Raw genomic sequence first — 15,469 nt, forward strand, 5'->3', positions numbered from 1 at the left:
GTGGTACCCTTTGAAAGAAAATTCAGTATGATCTAAGAAGTTAAACTGTAGAATCTTGTCAAGTGGAGAAAAGGAAAGGAAATGCCTTCCTCTGTCTTCAAAAGGGTTCAGAAAACCTGATCTGATTTCTTCTGGGTCTGAAAAGCCTGCAGTTCTGGCTGTTCTCCACCTAAGATGCATAAACCTTACTAGCCAAAACAAGGGTCCAGTTAACTCATGACCTCTCCAAGCCTTTAGAGCTGCAGTTACAAAACGTCAGAGCTCAGGCAGGGTTTTTCAATCCTGACACTTCTGACATCTCAGCTTGGACAACTTGTTGTGCAGGCGGTCCTGCGCACTGTAGGATATTAGCAGCACCCTCGGCCCCCACCCACTGGATGCCAGCAGTAGGGCCCCCTCTCCAGATGCAATAACCAAAAATGTCTCCGGACACTGCCAAGTGTCCCCTGGGGGCAGAATCACCAGCTGAGAACAACTTGCCAGAGGAACACTGAAGATCGCCTGGTCTAATCTCATCAGAGGTGACAAAACTATGTCCAATGACAGTGTTCAGAACCTGAGTTCAGTGCTTTTCTCCCTAAACGGTGCTGCCACTTAAGAATCCAATTATCTTTTTTGTGTGAACTCCATGCTAAGGAACTGAGATTCCTAAGTCTATTGTCTAGAATGACAACATCTCTTGGAGCCTCCGGAACAAAGGCACCTCATGGCTCTACCCGTAGATCACAGCATCTCCTGGGAGGCACCCCATGGTCTCCCATCCACAAACTCCCATGGGACCCCTGACTGAAAGCCAGAGGAACCCACAAATTCCCTGGTGGCATTTTAAAACACACTGTAACAGACTTCACCTGTTCGATCCAAATTCCAGCAACAGACATTGAGAATCTTGAAGCCAAAATTAAGATACGTTCAACGAATTCCACTAATAGACTGGGAGGGGGTGTTTTTTATTAGCTCCAAGTTGGTGAGAATTTAGCTCTCTTTATCTGCTGCTAGAACACTGTGTCTCTTAGTCCTCTGGTTCAGAAGGTCTCATTACAGAAGTCTTCGACTTGCTACAAGGTGATGGTTTCTGGGAAGAGAAATAGCTGGAAACAGTGCTACCTCTCCTAGCACTAATGTAAACCACACTACAAAACCAGGCACTATGCTAAAAACTAAACTCATCCTGTTCAGGCTAGAGAGATTAGAAATTGGAGGAAATTCAGAAAACATGAGCCCTCAGGGCTGATAAGCCATATTTAGGACCATCTGAATATATTTTGTACTTACAGGAGTTTTATTTATGATAAGAATTTGAATGTCTTCTTTGCCACCCCACCACCCTTCACTTATAAACATTAAGTGACATCATTTAGCTAGAGTAAAGAAAGCCCTGAAAAGAACTAATAGGCCAAGTTATTTCTACCATTTAGGAAAGGGGAAAAAAAGAGGCAAAACAAAACCAAACCTAACAAACCCTGTTTTTTTTTCTCCTTCACAAAAATAACAGAAGGAAAGCTGCTACTGTAATCAGCAGTGATTGCAGGCATTTCCTGTATTTTTATATCAAGCTGGCTTTTTTTTTTTCCATTACATACCCAGTGAACTCCAGTTAGGTCAAGATGAGGGAAAAACAGGACTAATTATGCCTCTAAACCCGCAAATCTGCCTACTTAGCCCTGCTAATTTTATTGTGTCGACTCTGAGGAACGAGTGAAAGGAAAACTTCCATTCACTCTCCTCCTCCAGTCCTGCCCCGTGTCATTTCCAGCACCCCAAGAAGGAACTCTTGCTCCATTTGTCCCAGGCTGAGATTCAATCAGGTTGTTGGAATGAGACGGTCAACAATCTGCTTTCTCAGGAGTTCCCAGGCCCACAGGGGGTCAATGCTCCAGGTCTACATTTGGACAGGTTATTGCCTGAACTTCCAGGTCCCACAGTTACTCTTACCCATCACTAGGGATCTTCATTCTTATGTTTTATCCCCAACAAGAGCAAGAAGGTCTTCTTCCCTATGCCTCACCTTCCATTTCTTTGGCTTTAAGTCAGTTTCCTCTTGCTTTGTCTTCTGTGGTTGTAAGACTGCATTAGGAGCTTCCTTAGTGATGTCAGCTACCATGTAGTTATAGTCAAACAGCCCTACCTCCATTTTTCTTTCCTGTTACTTCAAGGCTTTCCATGAACGAAGGTGGACTCTACTGTGTCTCTGCCATTTTCCCCCCTAACTTTAAATAGCTTATAATATGATATCATACTGGTTTTTGCAGTTAACACAGGTTTTTCACAGCTGCCATTCTCTCTTTCAAATCTTCTGAAGAGCTGCAAAAACCTTTACCAACCTGAGATCATTCCAAAAAGTGAGAAGATCCTTGGTCAGCCTGGGGCACTATCTCTTTCCCCACCCTGTCCCACAACTCCCCACGTGCCCACTCTCCTTTGTTGGTGGAATTTCAGGTAGGTTTTCTTCTTGGCGATGCTTCTCTTCCCCAAGTTAAACAAATTACTTCATCGCCTTAAGCGACGAGACCACAGAGGAGTCTCTCCCATTGACAATTCCACAAAAGTGTCCAAGGTGATTATTCAGGACACTTTCCTCTAAGCTGTACATATAAAGTTACTTGACTCTCTGACAGTTTATCCTTCAATTATCCATGCTACTTAACACTTTATCTCATTGTTCATATTAATTCCATTATCTGATGTAATAGTCAGTTTCACAGACTATTAGGGCTGGGGTGGACCTTTGAGGTAAATAAATGCCCTGCTGGAACAGTTTTCACAGGATTAAGGATTAGAAATGTTTTCCTAGCTTTTCTGCAGTTACCTCAGATGACCCCACTCTTCAAATGTAAGAGTACATCCAAGTCAAAACCTGACATATTTAGAATCAACCCTGCAACCAAGCGGCTAATACTGATAACTTACCACATAACCTGGCTCCACATTAGGGTGTTATTATTGAATAATAACAACGATAAACAATTACTAAGTCCTTCGTATATATTTTTCAAGCATTACTTCATTTAATACTCACAATAATCATATGCTATCCCAAGATTTAAATGAGGAAACTGAAGGTCAGAAGGAAAGAAAAACTGGCCAGCATGCAGAGCCCAGATCCCACCATCCCAGGTGTGTCTGGCTCACAGGTGTGTAATCGCCCAGCCACGCTGCTGCTCGCTGGGTTCCCTGGAAGTTACTGGCGAAAGTCCAGAGGCTGCTGCTTCTGCCCACTCGCTTTCTGGACCTCAGGGAGAATGTCTTTCAGAACCCATCATTTCACAGCCACTCAAAAAAGTCAGGGCTTTGCCTTCACGGGCACATACTATTTTTGCTACAAAAATGATTTTCAGAAATCAGATTTACCTCCCAAGGAGGGCTATTAGACACAACAGAGACTATTCAAAGTAAAACCTAGAGAGGAGTATAAAAATATTCCAAGTCAAAGCCGTATTTTTGCCCTGAGAAGAAAGTCTCCCAGGAGGGCTCTCTGAAAGGATCATTTGGATGTGTCAACTCTGCTATGTTTGCTTTAAAAAAAAAAAAAAGAAAAAAAGTCAGTCTATTTCCTTATGGCAGAATTGAGAAACTCCCAGTCCCTGTGCCTTCACATGCTTTCTGGAAGAACTAATCTGGCAGGATTCTATAGTCCTTTTTGATAGTTCATTGGTTTTTTTTTTTTTAACTTTCCTTCAAACATTAAATTGAGTTCTTAGCTAATAAAGATAAAATCCTTTGTTTCATGTTCTTTCTTCTATGAAATTTGACCCATAATTTTCTTTACTGCTGGCTTCCTTTTAAGCAATAGCAAGAAAAACCACCATAGAATTCTTTAGATTCTCCAAGTGAAAGGTCTTTCTGTTACCCACAGTTTTATCCATCCCCCTCTCCAAACCTAGCTACTGAAGTACATCCTCATTTGCTATTCTTTCTCCTTCCTCTGATTTTAGTATAGGATATCTGTGTTTACTAAATTAGTTTTTGTGATGATTCAATTATTGTCACTGGCCAACCACAGGGCAGAGTGGGGACAGCATATGGGCCATACACTTGGCTAGCAGACATGTGAAGATGGTGGGGTTGGTATCATTATTAGCATAGGTATCATTATCCCATCAGTTAAATGGCTCACTTGGTTTCTTTTTTTGTTGGTTATATTCATTTGTTTGCTTTATTTTTTAGATTCCACATATAAGTGATAATACACAGTATCTGTCTTTCTCTATCTAACTTATTTCGCTAAGTATAATACTGTCCAGGTCTATCCATGTTGTTGTCAATGGCAAGATTTCATTTTTTATGGCTGAGGAGTATTCCACTGTGTGTGTGTGTGTGTGTGTGTGTGTGTCTGTGTGTGTGTGTAGCACATCTTCTTTATCTATCCATTCATCTGTTGATGGACACGTAGGCTGCTTCCATATCTTGCCTACTGTAAATAACACTGCTATGAACACTGGGGGGTGCATGTATTTTTTCATATTAGTGTTTTCGTTTTCTTCCACTTGGATTCTGTTAAAAGCAGACTGGGATGGGGGCTGGGAGAACACCATCAGAATATCCAAGCCTTCTTATTTCATAATTGTTTCAAAGTGTCAACAGCACCAGTTCACCAGCAGCCCGCCAACCTCCATTCACATTTTTCACCATCATTCTATTTTATTTGAAACTAGGATGAAAACATCCAGGCCACAGTTACTAAGCTGCTTATTACTCTGGATGTTTTAGATTAGAATCCTGAGACTTCTCCTGTGGGTTGTAGTTGTCAAGCTGCTCATATACACGTGTGCTTACTGTTCTCTAAGAAGTTCTAAGAAGTCAGTCTCATTTGATCTTCTCTATCTGCAGGAATGTACCCACCTGCCAAACAGAGAAATCCTCCTTGAAGCAGGCTTACCTCATACACAGCCCTGTGTTGGGCACCTTGGAGGACCCAAGAGGAAAAGAGCTCATGCTCCCTAACAAGACTAACAAAAGCAAAATATTTTGAGAATGAGCAAGCACTACATCCCTACCCACATTCTGAAATCCCATAAGCTACTAGGCAAAGAAATGCTCATTCACCTCTTGAGGGAATCTCACCCCAATCCTCCTGCCCCTAATATGATAAAGCAAGCTGTTTCTCTCTGTAACTTTAGGCTTTTGGTTCCTAGTAATAAGGAATTTTGTTTATCTTACACTGAAGAGAAAAACAAAGATAAAAGAAAAGAAGGTAAACGATGGGAAAACTCTTTGAGCTACATTCCCCAGGGTACCCCCTGTGATGGGGTGCTCATTACAGAGAGGCAAAGGAGCCTGTGTCTGATTCCAAGCAGGTTCTAAATATAGTTCTGTATCTTGCTTCCATCAAAAACACGGATTTATAATTCAGAAAAATACACAAATAGAATTCGGTAGCTTTGAAGCAAGCACTGATATACACATAGATAGCTCCCAAATCTGGCCTCATGCACACAAAGATATGTCTCTTATCAATGGCCAGTACCATGTTGTACACAAAACAAATGTGCCTTTGACAATAAAGGGCCCCCATTGGAGAATTCCATGGCACCTGCAGGGAAGTAGGCTTCTGGACTCCTTATACCCCTCAGTTTACTCTTCCAGCTATGTGCTCAGCAGCTCAAGTCTCTGGACAAGACACACCAGGTGGACAATTTTCACTGGGATTTGGGGCCTAATGAGATGTGCATTTCTTTGTGCAAAAAATAAGTTAGGTTTTGAAGCTGTCACCAGTAGCAATCACCTCCACTACCTCACAGGAAGCTGGAAAGGATGGGAAGTAGTGTCTGGGAAAAGGCCCTATCTGGCCTTACAAGGTTGGGGGGCAAAAGTCCAAAGTAACTGCTTTGGGTAGTTGATAACTTATGAAATAATACTCCCCTAACCCCTTATCCTAGTATAGCCTTCCAGTCCTTAGGACTGAGGCTTGAGTTCCACTGTGGTCCAGGAGGGACATAGGATGGAGAAATTCTCCAGGAGTGTAATTCAGGACAGGTTGGAAGCCCTTGTGGAAATGTCCCTGCCTTTCCTCAGCATCCCAGGCCAATGGGACAGGATTTCCAGGATCTTCTAGAACACATAATGTTGGGAAATGGAATTCCTAAGTATATGTTATAAGGCCTGAAATCCTTTTCCTCCAAATCCTGCCCTTTTCTTAGTTTAAGTAGTCCAGATAATTGCTCTAATTCATCCTATTTTTTCAAACTCACATCAGTATATCACAAAATTCTCTCTGAATCATAAAGGGTCTCTCCTGAGGTTAAGAGTTTTAGATTTTTCTAGAAGCTTTGGAATCCAGAAAGGTGATATTGTTTCCAGCCATGTTAGCCAGGTAATGCCCAACCTCTGGAAGGTTGCAGCCTTGACTCAGAAGAATCATGAACAAAGTCCCCTGACCACAGAAAACTAAGACAAACACAAAAATCTCCTATAGGTGGCCTAGCTCTGCCCATGTTTAGTTCAATGCTGCCTGACATACCCGCCACCTCCGTGAAACGGAGACAAGTGCTATAGGATTCTTCTGTGAATGTAGTTCTCCCACTCAGCTGGGTCCAAAGGCCCAGGCTTGTAGTTGTTCAGACACTGAAAATATGTCCTAGGAGTGAAGAAAGAGTCAGTGATTCATTATCATTAAATCAAAACTAGATTCAGGAGACAAAAATATAAAAGAAAAATAAATAAGGAAGCAAAGGAAAATGAGTAGCTAGTAGCATTTAGAATTCTTGAGGAGAAAATTGCAGAGATGTAGCACAATCATCCACCTGGGGTCTCCACAACAGACAGGGTCAATGAATACGTAGCTGATGTTCCATCAGGATTCACTGCTTTATGACGGATGTGAGGAGGCTGGCTACGGTCATGTTGCCCCTGCTGCCTGCATCAGTTGGGAGTCCCTTTTTATCCTCGAGCTGACCCTCTCCAGGGCTGAGAGGGAACCCCCATGTGAGGCTAGGAAGAAGCCCTGCCCCCTTTCCCCACTGCCAAATTCACCTGGAGAGATTTGTCCCTACGGTTCAAGGCATTTCTCCTGCTAATGTTTAAATCCTTCTATGCACCCATCAGGTCCTGCCTAGAGTTTCCCAGCTCAAAAACGGATACTGAGGAAAGTAAGTATCTTATTTAGAGGAGATAGGATGACAACTGAAAATAATAATACCTATGATTTGAGCATCTGCTAGGTCATGACCATATTCTGCAAAGGAGGTATTAATATAAACATTTTACAAGTGAGGAAACTGAGACTTAGGTTAAGAAAGTCCTTGAGGTTACACATCTGTAAGTGATGAGTATGAAATTCAAACATGGGGTTGTCTGACTGCAGAGTTCTGTGTTTAACTGTAGACTATAGAACAAACAGATCAAGAGAACATATTTGCAGTAAGTGACCACAAAAAAACCCTAGTTCAGAACCATATGCCTATGTATTTAGGGTAATTAATCTCAACTGTGATGTAGAAACTGAAGTGTCTAAGTCAGCTGTGAGATCATAAAGTAATTGGGTAGGACTAATACAGTAATTATGGTAATGGTTAATATCTAGTGCTCACTGTAATACCAAATACTGTGCTAAGTACTTTGATGCATAGCCCTATTTAAGCCCTACAACCTCCTTGTGTGGGGGTACTATGACCATGGTTCATACATTCTAGAACACACTTTTTTTTTTAATTTTAACAATTTTGAAGTTAAAATGCATCTTACAATTACAATTGGCAATTTTTCTTTTTAGTAAAAAAAAAAGCAGCAGAAGAAGAGTAGGGGAAGGGAATAAAGAATAAATGTAATGAGTGAAAACAGTTACAAAAATGGTAGATATAATCTAATTATATAATCACTTTTCATGTGAATGGTCTAAATACATCAATTAAAAGACAGATTGTCAGAGTGGATTAAGAAACAACAAACAAGATTCAACTATATGTTGTCTACTAGAAACACACTTTAAATATTAAAGATTCAGGCAGATTAAAAGCAAAAGGATAGAAAAAGAAATACCATGCTGACACTAATCAAAAGAAAGCTACCTATATTACTTTCAGACAAAACAGACTTCACAATAAGGAAAGTTATCAGGAATAAAGAGGTACATTACATAATGATAAAATGGTCAATTCTTCAAGATGACCTAAAAAATCCTAAGCAGGTATGTAGCTAACAACAGAGAATCAAAACGTATAGAGGCCAAAACTGCTAGAACTCAAAAAACAACTGAATATACACCACATCCACTTGGATATATAATCAAAAAAGACAGACAATAACAAGTGTTGATGAGGATGTGGAGAAACTGGAACCTTCATATGTTGCTAATGTAAAATGGTGCAGCCACTCTGGAAAACAGCTTGAGAGTTCTCTAAAATGTTAAACCACTAGACCTAGCAGTTCTTCTCCTAGCTAGATAAATGAAAACATGTCCACAGTTTATTACAGTACAGTAATATTAACAGCAGCAGGTGGACAGTCCAAGGGTTCCTCAACTGATGAATAAACAAAATGTGGTATATCCATACAACAAAACGTTATTCAGCTATCAAAAGGAATGAAGTATTGATACATGCTACAATGTGGATGAACCTTGGAGACATGCTAAGTTTCTTTTACTTAGCTAGTCACAAAAGATCACATGTTGTATGATTCCATTTATATGAAATATCCAGAATAGGCAAATCTATAGAGAAAGAAAGCAGATAGGTGGTTGCCTAGGGTGGGGGCAGGGGAGGACTGGGGGATGATGATTAAAAGGAATGGAGTTTCTTTTTGGGGTGACGAAAATATTCTAAAGTTGACTGTGATGATAGTTGCATAACCGTGCAAATATATTAAAAATCATTGATTTGCACACTTTCAGTGGGTGAACTGAATGGTATGTGAATTATATCTCAAGAAAGCTGTTAGAGATAAGACTACTGAACTGAAAGAAAAAATACACAAATGTCCTCTTTCAGTGATAGATCAAGCAGGCAGAAAACTAATAAGGATATAGTTGAACTGAACAGCACTGCCCAACTTAATCCAGAGATTTCATTTCACAATGGTGAGCTGGTAAATATTTAACAACAGCTCTCCAGGGGAAACAAACCTTGATCTGGAGCATCTGCCCATTTCCAAGGTATAACTACTCCTACTATGGCTGATTTCAAACTACTAACAAAATGTCGCTGATTATGGAGCTGGGAAGAGATGTGCACAGCTTTCCCTTTGGTGCCAGCTCACAAGTCAGATTGCTAAATTTTCAGGAACTTTGTGAACTGACTGTTAAACACAGGTAGCTTGAAATTGCCTCTGGGGGCAGTGGGGGCGCGGCAACAATTTACACAAATAGCTACAAATCAGGTGTTTCTGTTTGTTTATTTGGAGTCAGTTTATCAGCCCATACCATCAAAAAACACCAGAGCCCCTATTCATGGTTCTGCCAGGGTCACCAAGAGACTGAATGACCTTGGACAAGTCACACTACCTCCCTGACTTTTAGTTTGTTTATCTATAAATGAAGGATCTGAAGTAGCTGACCCCCAAGTTTTCTTCCACCTCTGAAACCCGACAAATAGTTGGCCTCTCTTCCACAATTCCCACATAGAATACAGTCTAACATCACATCAGGGTGCACTCACATGACTTTTGACAGTTGTTCTGTGGCCCCTCAGGATGGGGTCTGAGGCTTCCCCTCAAGCCTCGTTGTTCACCAGGCCTCCCTCTGTGCTTTGAGATTCAGGCATGTAGAAATTCTTTAGACCTGGAGACCCATCTGGCATCTCGCCTAACCAAGCCTTCACACATCCTGTTCCCACTTCTTAGTAGACTCTCCCATGTCCTCTTACCCTGGCCAACTCCTCCTTACCCAAGTGGTCCTCTCTGGGAGAGGCCAATTCTTCCAGAAAGCCTTCCTTGATTTTCTCCAACTAGCTGAGGTATCTCTGCTATGCAGTTCCTTGGCACCCTACCCTTTCCCTGTCATCACTCTTATCAGTTTTTATTGTTATTGCTTATTGTTTTATTGTCTGGTGTCCCCACCCAAACTTAAGTGCCAAGAGGGCAGAGAATGTGTCTCTTCCTTTTCATGGCATCTCCAACGCCTACACCAAATACTCTAAGGAGGCTTGAAAATCACTGTTTACTGAATAAATGAGCATCTGCTTAAACACACAGCTCTATGAACAAATGAGCAGTGCTCTTCAAGAAAAGATACAAACCCAAACAGAAATCCCTTTTGGATGAATGCTTTTGCATTAGTAGATTTCTAATAATGGAGGGAATTTCACCTGGGAGATGTCCCACTTCAGAGAGGGTTTTGACCCATGGGGTGTAAGATTATCAATCTCAACAGGACCATGACTTTCTAACAAACAGCCCCACTCCTCAGACAGAAATTCATACCCATGTGGTGGGTTACAGCCCCTGGAAGGAGCTCTGCTCACCAAAAGGATAAATATCTACCTTGGCAACATCAGAGCCTTGAGAAACTATTCGTTTTGATTAAGAGGGGGGACTGTGGATGCATTGCAGAGGGGGAATCCACAATGATTTAACGCTCAGAGAGCAGAGCATGGGACTGCCTGCCAATGACATCTCACGTTCCAGGACCTCTAAACTCTCCAGCAGGTACCAGGCACTCTTGGTACTTAAATTCATTTACCTCTGGAGCCTCACTGAGCTCATTTGTAGATGCCATATTTAGATACTCATTTTCAGAGTCTATTCAAGGCATTCCCAGACCAACAACCTTCGGCTCACAGAGCTAGATCTTCCAATGCAGCTGTCGCATAGGGGAATGGGGTGCACAGAGGAGAAGTAATTTGCCTGAGGTCACCCAACTGAGGCAAAGCTTTTTTAGAGTTCTGGCTTGATTCCTAGCCCCGTGTTCTTTCTCCTGCAGCACTTCATCAACCAGACATTGTGAAGAATAAAAAGCCCCATGGACTGGGGTAGTGCACACAGAAAGGAAGCCTAGAGAAATGTGGGACCAGCAAGAAGTCCATTAGAAAATGCAGCTATGTGGCCAAATATATTTAGAAAGCATAGCCCCCTCCATGTTTTCTTGATACATTTGAATAGGCTGGCTATGAACTCAAGGGTCACTGGATTAAACCGTAAGTTCAGCAAAACCCACGGAAACTCTACAAAACCATTCAACTGAGAAATAGTTAATAGTACAATGCGAGAAATGCTGTAATAAAATGGAGCAGATGCAATGTGAACAGGAGAAAGAAAGAATGAACTTTGCTTGAAAGGGCCAGGGGAAAATGAAATGAAGCTGAATCTTAAAGGATGGGAAAGAGAAAAAAGAAAAAGTGAAAAAGAAGATACAGTATTTCAGGAAAGGCAGGATATCCCTTGGCAAAGAGAGGACTCACGGAGCGCCTGTTGATGTTTGGAATCTGGGTAATAAATGTACAGTGTGTGTGGCTGTGTCGATGAGGATGCCTGCTAGGTTCAAGCAGAGCTTCGTAGAGGAGCCAAGTGGGAGAAGCGCTTGGGAAGACAGGGTGGGTAGGAAGAGGCCTGTGTGCAAACCTAAGAGAAGCAGCTGGTGAGAGGGTCAGCTTGGGGATGGCTTCAGGTAATAGATGGAAGAGTCTGGACATTATCCTGAGATAACACAGAGTCACCGCAGACTTCTGAGCAAGAAAGTGCCCCAATTGCTTGTTTTAGGACAATTAACTTGTAGGAATGGTGGGAGAAGAGATCTAGAAGCAAGGGAAGAGAAGGTGGCAACAACCACCAGGATGAATCCATCATCCTGTTACCTACCACACGACCGAAGAGAAGCAAAGCTAATTAAGTGTGGTCCCTACTGCATCTGTGGGCTGAGGTACCCCTTCAACCCCCTGCCCCTCACAGGCTTGAGTCATCTTGGACTCAGCCAGGACTCCTGAGACCTTGGGACCTGCTCAGATGTTCCCAGAGATTCCAATTACCATGTGGCAAAGCTGCCCATTGTTTGCTAAAACAATCCCCATTTTTTGCAGTTCAATCATTGGCCAAGGGCATTGAAGAAACAAAATCATACAACTAAACCTAGGAGAATTCAGGCTCTCCTGTTGAATCCAGTGCAGTAATATATGTTCCAAGATTTCTACTTTCTGTAGAACACATGGTCATAAAATAAAAACTAATATAGAGATACTGAATTCCCCTTCATAAGACAGGTCCCAATCCTCAAACCAGCCTTTGTTTATTATTAGTGTTTGTTTGTTGTTTTAATGGAGGCACTGGGGATTGAACCCAGGACCTTGTGCATGCTAAGCACATGCTCTACCACTGAGCTATACCCTCCCCTCCTAACCAGCCTTTGTTTAGAAGACTCTAACCTGACAAGGTTTTTTCATCAGTTTGCCAACTGGCAAGACACATTCATGGTGAAAATTTCAAAACAGACAAAGTGAATCTCATCAACTGTCCACTCAACCACTGCTGGAACAGAATAATGATGACAGTAACAGCAGCTAGTGAGGGCTTACTCTGTACCAGACAAAATTGTAATCGGTTTACATGTACTAACGTGTTTGAGTCACACAATATCTCTTTGAGGGAGATAATATTCCCATTTGACAGATGAAGAAACTGAGGGTTAGAGATGTCCCTTGCCTAAGATCATCTATCTAATAAGTGGAGACAGAGTTTGAACCCAGAAGTCCTTAAGCACTGTACTGGGTCCTCGGTTTTATGGCAGGGATCATGAAAGACACACAAGGAGATAACACAGTCTGTCCATGATCATTTTCTCTGTGAACACACACTACTAGCTAAAACACCCAGACAAATTTAATCAGGAATTTCCCTCTGGTTCCAAACTTCCTGTTTGCTCTGAACCTCCAATGTCAATGGGAGTCAGAATTCGACTTCCGATCTGGTCAGCAATAATGTGGCTTCCTCAGAAGAATGTAAACTTGGCTTTCATCCCAACCAGCTCAGTCTCTGCTCCTCTCTTCCCCACCCTTCACTTCATTATGTCCCTATGACTTCATCCCACAGTTATTGGCAGGTAACACCTCACAAAAGCAGTTTGGGGTGAAGATGGTCTCACCCCTAAGTAAACCCAGACCCACGACAAAAGTGACTACTTCTGAAAACTCCATGATAATATGTAGCATTCTTTTATCAGGAGGACAAGCCTTTCAGTTATTCAACATGGTAGACAGATACAATGACTCTCATTATCAAAATGCACATTTCTGGAGTCAGCTTTTTTGCTAAAGCAGGTCATATAAGGAGCAGGGATGGGGGTGTGGGCTGAGTGGGAGCTCATGGAGACGAGTGGATGCCAAGGGAGCCCAAAAGGAAGGCCAAGGTAAGAAAGTCAGACTCTGCAGCCTTCCAACGCAAGCATACCTGTTGGCTATTCCAGCATTGACACGTGTGCTTCTCAGCACTTGCTTCTCCTGCCCCAGGGTCCCCAGGTGCTCACAGTATTGGAGTAAGGCCAACAAGAGGATCCTTTCTCTGGAATACTACCTGGCCCTGACATCCAGGCCCTGCCCTAGATGGGCCCTTACCCTGCATGGGGTAGAGTCCTCTCTATGTCCATTAGCTTATTTAAATCTTTCAATTAATGCCAAGACCACAGGCTAGGCCACCTTACTTAAATATTTATTATCAGCTTCATTTTACAGATGAGGAAACTGTGGCTCAGAGTGATTAGGTCATTTGCCCAGGGCTATACAGCTAGTAAGTGGCAATGCTGGGACTGGAACCAGGGTTCTCTGTATGAATTTGCCATACACAAGGTTACTTACACAACAGAAATGTATTTCTCACAGCTCTGGAGGCTGGAAGTCCCAGATCAAGACTGGTTTCTTCTGAGATCTCTCTATGGCCTGTAAATGGGTCTTCTCCTGGCGTCTTCATGGTCTCCCCTCTGTGCATTTCTGTTTCCTAATCTCCTCCTCTTATAAGGACACTGGTCATATTGGTTAAGGGATCACCTATATGACCTTATTTTACCTTTTACTTATTTACTTCTTTAAAGGCCCTATCTCCAGATACTGCCCCATTTGGAGGTACTAGGAATTAGGACTTCAACATACGAATCTGGAGGGGACACAATTCAGCCCATAACATTGACTCCATAACCATACGCTCCCTCATTCATCCAACCAATATTTACAGAGCCTCCTAGGTGCCAAAGATAGCACGTGGCAATTCTGCTAATGTTTTCTCATGTAAGTCTTGAAACACTCCAGGGAAGTTTGCATTCTAATTCCCATGGTACAGCAAGGAAACTACATTTCAAAGAGTTTAAGTATTCTGCCCAGGAAAACACAACAAAGATGAGGCAGCCCCAGGATTCAGCCCCAGTTCTCTGACTCCAAACTCAGCACTGTCTCCAACATACAACTGTGTTTCCCACGCAAAACCACAGCTGGCAGCAATGGGACAGGGTGACCCGACAGTGGCAGCAGCGTGGTGGGATCTGGCAGGAGCTCCTTCTTTGGAAATATCGCCAGTCCCATGGGTAATAGCTGTATCTACTGCATAGGGTTTTTGCGTGATGATTAAATGAGTTAATGGACGCAAAGTGCTCAATTGCGTCTGGCTGGTAACAAAGGCTAAATGACTGTCTTGCTATCACTGTTGCTGTTGTCCTTGCTCCTAATGCTGCAGTGATTGTTATTTTTGTTATTACTATTATTGATTTCTAGATAAAAAGGGTAGCTTGAATACCCACAATTTCTCTCCTTCCCGAAATTAGATACAAAGGCTTAAACACAAGAAGATGGGGCAAATAAGAGAAGAAAGAACAGCAACGCAATTTTGGAAGCTGGAAAGCAAACCAATAAGTGGGAGATGACGTAGTAAACCTGAGAAAGAGCTGAATTCTGAACCAAGGGGGAAAGTCAAGAACAATCAAATTTATGCTATAGAATCTCCCACTTCCTGTTCTAACCAAGCTCAGGAATTTGCAGTTAGAAGTTACCTCTGGAGATGAGGGTGAGGGAGAGAGAGAGAAAATGAAGATACCTGGTTGAAAAGCAATTAAAAACTCAGGTTCTCTTCTTATTCTGCAAGCCCCTTCCCTGCCTCAGATGTTTATTCTCTGGAGAAGACAGAGTAGAGGGTTTCCAGACCCAAAGTGGAGTAAGGGGAGAGGGCAGGCACCAGGTAAAGAACTAAGTAAGAGTGAGGGACTTGAATGGATATATGTTTTCTGGGAGCTGGGCCTTCTAACCCTCTTCTCTCCTTTGGCTCCTCTCTCTCCAGGCAGGACTCTGGAAGAGTCTTCCCAGGGTAATCAGAGGACTCTGAGAGGAAAACTCTAAAAATACTGACAGAAGTTCCCCAATGAAGTGGCCAGTCAGATTATTCACTATAATAAATCCCAAGTTGACTAATCCAATATCTGAATGATAGTTTGAGAAAGAGAAAACAGAAGAGATCATTAAAGAAATAAGGTATTTTCCAGAACTGAAGGGCATAATTTTCTAAATTAAAAACGTTTATCCAGGGCCCAGTGCAATGTATGAAAGTGGGCCTACTCCACATCTTCAGT

General features: G+C 42.2%; 1 protein-coding gene and 1 non-coding gene across 2 annotated transcripts in view; both read right to left on the minus strand.

Annotated features, from left to right (window-relative positions):
- PRKCE (protein kinase C epsilon) overlaps nt 1-15,469 on the minus strand; it is a 472,021-nt gene that overhangs the window by 54,879 nt on the left and 401,673 nt on the right. The window lies entirely within an intron of this gene.
- On the minus strand, nt 12,184-12,256 carry TRNAA-AGC (transfer RNA alanine (anticodon AGC)). Its single transcript has one exon. It is a non-coding gene; the product is annotated as a tRNA-Ala (tRNA).

Source organism: Vicugna pacos, chromosome 15, assembly GCF_048564905.1.
Source record: "Vicugna pacos chromosome 15, VicPac4, whole genome shotgun sequence".
Taxonomy (NCBI): Eukaryota; Metazoa; Chordata; class Mammalia; order Artiodactyla; family Camelidae; genus Vicugna; species Vicugna pacos.